Genomic DNA, 6068 nt, shown 5'->3' on the forward strand with positions numbered 1-6068 from the left:
TCCAGTTCATCAACGTGTTGCCAAATTATCACATGCCAGTATGTATCAGATGCCAATTCTATGGTTTCTAAAATCGTCTTCTCCATGCTTATACTTATTTCAGAATAGATTAGTAACCAACAGTTTGCAAACTATCACTAGTTCATAGACTAGCCTGAGTAGCAATGATACAAAGATTAAATCAATCTCCAAAACAAAATCTAAGGAGAAAGCTAAATCAACCCAAAGACAAAATTATATTACTTATAGGAAAAGACAGAAAGAAGCAGTAGAAAAAGAAAGCATAAAGAATTATGTCTCTGGGAATAATACTTTTATCAATAAGTGTAAAACTTCTTTAAAACGAGAGTGATTCCCAGAGTGTTTTACAAAGTGCTCATGAAGATACATGGAAAAATAATGAAAAGTAAAAATTTGACAAAGTCATAGAGTATAACTAAAAAGAACTTCTGGACTTTAATCTTTCTATCTGAAAATATCAAATTCAACAAATGGAGCAGTAAGAGATAAATAAGGCAGTTTATATGGCTAAAAAGTACTAGCTAAAATGAATTGAAAAATTTAAAATTATATTTGCACCAAATAATATGCAATCAATATTCATATGCAAGAATATCAAGAAATAAAAGAAGAAATCATTTTTAAAAGACAGTACTAAGTACTCTTTCAATATTAGAAATAATGTGGACAAAATAAATCAAGAAGAAAGAGCCCTAAAGAGCACACTCAGTAAGTGAAATGTGAAAACAAAGAATAAAACTTCTTTACAGCTGGCCCAAGACTATTTATTATACAGCTATCTATGAAGTCCCTCCAAATTCTTCATAAATTCTAAAATTAAAATAGTATATACAATATCTTCATATCTTCTGAGCATAATGCAATTGAAATAAAAGTTTTAGTCGATTCAAACAAAACTAAGAGCACAGAAGTTTATTACTATCTTAAGCAACTCTTAAGCCAAAAAGGAAATCTAAATAGTTTATATCTGGGATTGACAGATAACAGGAAAGGATTAAGTAAAGGTTAACATTTTTTGTAAGTATTATCATTGAATTTCTTAGACAAACTAAGTAGATCAACATTATTAATACTATTACTCATACTACCACTAAAAATAACAATAATAATTAAAAATAACAAATAATCTAATAGTGTGACTGATGATTTGCAAATACATAACAATCAATTAGAAACATTATAAAAGAAAATTATCTAAAATGACAACAAAAAGATAAATTGGAAATAAAGAGTTATTTGTTTAAAAAAATCTATAACAACTTTAAAACATTTCCTTTAAACATAAATGTTCATAAAAGTATAAGGGTTCGGGATGTAGCTCTGTGGTAGAGTGCTCACCTTGTTTATAAAAGGCCCTGGGTTCCATTCCTACCATTACAAGTTAGAAGGAATGACTTTTTGGGGGGAGGGGGGTGGATAGAAACATCCAATATCAAAACACTGCCAATGCCTCCTAAGTTAGCCAATAAATGTAATAAATATACCCCCTAAATATTGGTACCTCTTAAGTTTATATTTACTTCTATAGCTATCTATGATATTTTTTACTTATATGAGTCAATTCAAAAATTCTTCTGGAAAAATATGCATACAAGAAGAGCCAAAAATGTGAAAATGTAGTAGGGGATCTAGGATTTCTAGATATTAGCCATCATTTAGACAGAATAAATAAATGGGATATTGCCTCAAGGAAGTACTGAAATTTCAAAAGAAGAAAATAAAAACCCAGGGATAGTTCCTAATACATCTGGGAACTTAGAATACAAAAAAGCCTTTTTTCTTTTAAAGTTACTGAGTTTGAACGCATATAAAAAGCGTGACTGAGCCAGGCACAGTGGAGCACACCTGTAATCCCAGTGTTTTGAAGGATTGTGAGTTCAAAGCCAGACTCAGCAAAACCCAGGCACTAAGCAACTCAGTGAGACTCTGTCTCTAAATAAAATACAAATTAGGGCTGGGGAGGTGGTTCAGTGGTCAAGCGCCCCTGAGTTCAATCCATGGTACCCTCTCTCAAAAAAAAAGTGTGACTGAGAAAAATACATTTCAATCACATGACAATTAAAGAAATGTATGCAATTATACACATGCAGAAAAATTACCTCGTATCATAATATTTCCATCAAATTAATAAAAGCCCCAAAGAAACTTGAAAACATGTAAGAAGAAAGTTCACAGAAATGAAAAAGCAATTGGCTTAAAAATGTGAGAAGATATTTAGCCTCACTCATTAAAAAAAGAAATACAAAAGAAAGATATAATAAGATAAAAGTTTTTAAAAATCAAGGTGGAAAAAGAAAAATAAATCAAACAATGTTATAAACAGTGTGGGAAAAGAAGCATCCTTATGATTTTATGGTAGAAATGTAAATTTGTACAGTGAATAAAGAGAGAAATTGGATATTATCTATAAAACTGTTTTTGCATAAGCCTTAATTCCAGTAATTGAACTTCTAATATATCCTATATGTAGTCTTACAGATGCTTTGGCTTATAGTTTAAAATATGGACTGAAGCCTTCTACACAAAAGCAGACTATGAGAAATAAACTAAGTTCCCATCAAGGAGCTGGATAAAAAAATTATGGTACATCTACCATGAAATGCAGCTGTAAAAATGTGAAGGAGATCTGTATATACCAAAAGGGAATGATCTTTATGAAAAGTTTTTTGTTTCATATTGTTTTGTTTTGTTTTGGGTTGAGAGCTGGGCCCAGAGGTGCTTTACCACTGAGCTATATCACAGTCCTTTTATATATTTTATTTTTAGATGAGGTCTCCTCTCCCTAAGTTACTGAGTCTGTCCTTGAACTTGTGACTCTCCTCCCTGAGCCTCCCCAGCCAATGGGATTATAGATGTGCACCACAGCATTCAGCTGGTTTTGTTTTTAAAGTAAAAACTGTGTGTATATTACATAGCCTTTAGCATTTATGTGTGTATATGTTGAGATGCATGGTTATATGTGCTTTAATAAAATAGAAATATCTCTGGGAAGATGGCAAAATAACTGGTCACAGGATTGTTGCCAATGAATAAGATTGGAAAGCAGGAGAAGAGAGAGCTAACTTTATATTTTACAATTTTAGCAACTTCTGAATTTTAGGATATTGAGTCTATTATTCACACACATAAAATTAAAACAAATCTGGACAAAGAAACTGAAAAATATTTCTAAGTGTAGAAATGAAACTAACTCCAAGATACATCATTAATTAATTCAAGATACAAAACTAATGAAACTTTAAAAAAATCAAACAAAAACACCCTAAATGCAAGCATGTATGTGTGTGTATATATACACACATATATATACACACATATATACATATTTAAATCACATATATGTATAAATTTATTTGCTTGCACTTGTGTAAAAGCTTTCCAAGATGATATACTCAAATTGTTGCTTTGCAGGGTTTGGAGGACTGAGGTCAGTTTTGGAAAAATTATTTGCTCTAAATTTTTTTTCATTGCTCTTTGTGTTTTTTACTCTGGATATATTACTTTTCCACAGAAACAAAATTAAATACTCTGTAATAATTCAGCATCCTATCTTTTATACATTTTAGTAGGACTAAGATTCTTTTTTATTTTCTAATGAAATTTACATTAAAATAATCCAATATGTATTTCTATTTAGTTACCCTCTTATTTCTTAATATTACTTTCTAATCTGTGTTTTATTAATACCAGACATTGTGGAGATTTAGATGTCAAAAGATAACTTGTCTTCCTTTGTAGCTCTCTACCAAAATCTAAACTTCACTCTTTTAATAATAATAACAATAATAATAATAATAATAATAATAATAACTATTATTATTATTATTATTGGCAGGAAAGTACAGAAAATGTTAATTATTGATTGGCTATCTGGAAATGATAAATTGATATCATATAATAACATACACATATTTTCATGTGTATTAAAATAAACTTGATTAAAAATAAAATATTTCTAAAGAAACCTTTAAAAAAAAATCACACAGCTTGGGCTGGGGTTGTGGCCCAGTGGTAGAGCACTTGCCTTCCATGTGAGGCACTGGGTTTAATAACTTAATATACACACACAAATAAATAAATAAAATAAAGATATTGTGTTTATCTACAACTGAAAATATTAAAAATCCAAACCAAAACAAAACAAAAAAATACACAGCTACCATGCCAGGCATATTGGCATAAGCCTATAATTCCAGTGACTGGTGAGGCTGAGGCAGGAGGAGCACAGGTTCAAAGCTAGCCTCAGAAACTTAGTGAGGCACTAAGCAATTTAGTGAGACCCTATCTCAAAATAAAAGATAACAGAGCTGGGATGTGACTCAATGGTTTAAGCACCTCTGAGATCAGTCTCTGCTACCAAAAAAAAAAAAAAAAGTAAGTAAATAAAAAAACATAGAGCAAGTAGTTTCTTTTGTTCAAAAGCAGTTTGTGGTCAATTTTTCTTTTCAGTTGAAGTAATAGCTTTTCTTTTTGTGGTACTGAAGACTGTTCCTAGGGACACTCTACTCCTGAGCTATAACTCCAGCACTTCTTATTTTTTGTTTTGAGATAGGATCTTGCTAAGTTGCTAAGCCTAGCCTTGAACTTGGCATCCTTTTGCATTAGCCTCTGAGTTGCTGGAATTACAGAGGCTATTTTCAATTTTTTTTATTAGGGTATTTTAATTATATAGAATAATGGGTTTAATTGAAGCATATTCATACAGGCAAATAACATACGTATATATATTCCACTCCACAATTTCCTCCCCTTGTCCTCACCTTCTCCTCTCATCCCCTTTTTCTTTTCTACAGTCTCTCTTTATGGCCATTTTTAAAAAGGCCCATCAAAGTAAATCCAAAAGAGTTTTAAATTTGACACCCATTATTTGATGTGCTTAAATTCACAATCAAATTAGATGGACAAGTATCAGCATTTTGATTTTAATCCTTTTAAAATAGATGGCTTCTGAAACTCAAACAGAATAACAGATTCTGATGTTAAAATAATTCAAACTTTGCAGCAGAATATCATTCTTCCAAATGGAGCTAATTTTCTCCTGAAATCAGGATAAGTTCTGTACTTGTATGGTACATGTGTAGACATAAAGAAGTTAGACAGATTCAATCAGGGAGCAAATCACATTTATGGCTTGTTTTAATATATTTGGCAAGTTTAGATTTCTTTATCCTTGAGATTTTCTATAATAAATGGGGTTAATTTTATTGCATATTCTAGCATTTTCCATATTGTAAATTAAAAAGCAGTTGCAAGCTGGGCGCAGTGGCACACACCTGTAATTCAGAGATTGAGACAGGAGGATTGAGGGTACAACGCCAGCCTCAGCAACAGTGAGGCCCTGAGCAATTCAGTGAGACACTGTCTCTAAATAAACTACAAAATAGGGCTGGGGATGTAGCTCAGTGGTTGAGGTTCCCTAAGTTCAATCCCCATTACCAAATAAAAAAGAAAAGAAAGAAAGCAGTTGCAGACAAAGGGGAATGAAGGGGGGGGGGCGCGTTCATAGGAATAGGAAAACTATAGAATGTATCAGACATAACTTTCCTAAATAAATATATGAATACACTCTACTGTCATGTTAAAATAAAATAAGAATAAATTAAAAATAAAACAAAACAAACAAACAAAAAAGCAGTTACAGAAGTTTGCTTGCCTCGCCAAACCAAGTGCAGGCAAAAATAAATAAATAAACAAACAAACAAACAAACACATTAGTCTCCTGACTTTATATATTTGCATGAAATATTTACTATTGTTTTATTAGATTCTTAAACCATTCATTTTGTGTTTAAAGTCCTTACCTGGTCTTTTTCCCTAATTTTTGCTTTTTAAATATTTTAATGAGTGCTACTGTTCAAAATTTGAAAATAAAGTTCTTCTCTCATTTCAAATATTTTCATACTGATCCTATTCTAAAAGAAAAAAAAATATTTATTATCTAGTATTCACAAACCAGCCATGACTGTTGGTTTAAAACTAATTTATTTTCAGTCTCATCAAAAACTCATGAGTGTACCTTTTTTCCTATGTCCTCGCCAATATTTATT

This window comes from Marmota flaviventris, chromosome 5 (assembly GCF_047511675.1).
Source record: "Marmota flaviventris isolate mMarFla1 chromosome 5, mMarFla1.hap1, whole genome shotgun sequence".
Taxonomy (NCBI): domain Eukaryota; kingdom Metazoa; phylum Chordata; class Mammalia; order Rodentia; family Sciuridae; genus Marmota; species Marmota flaviventris.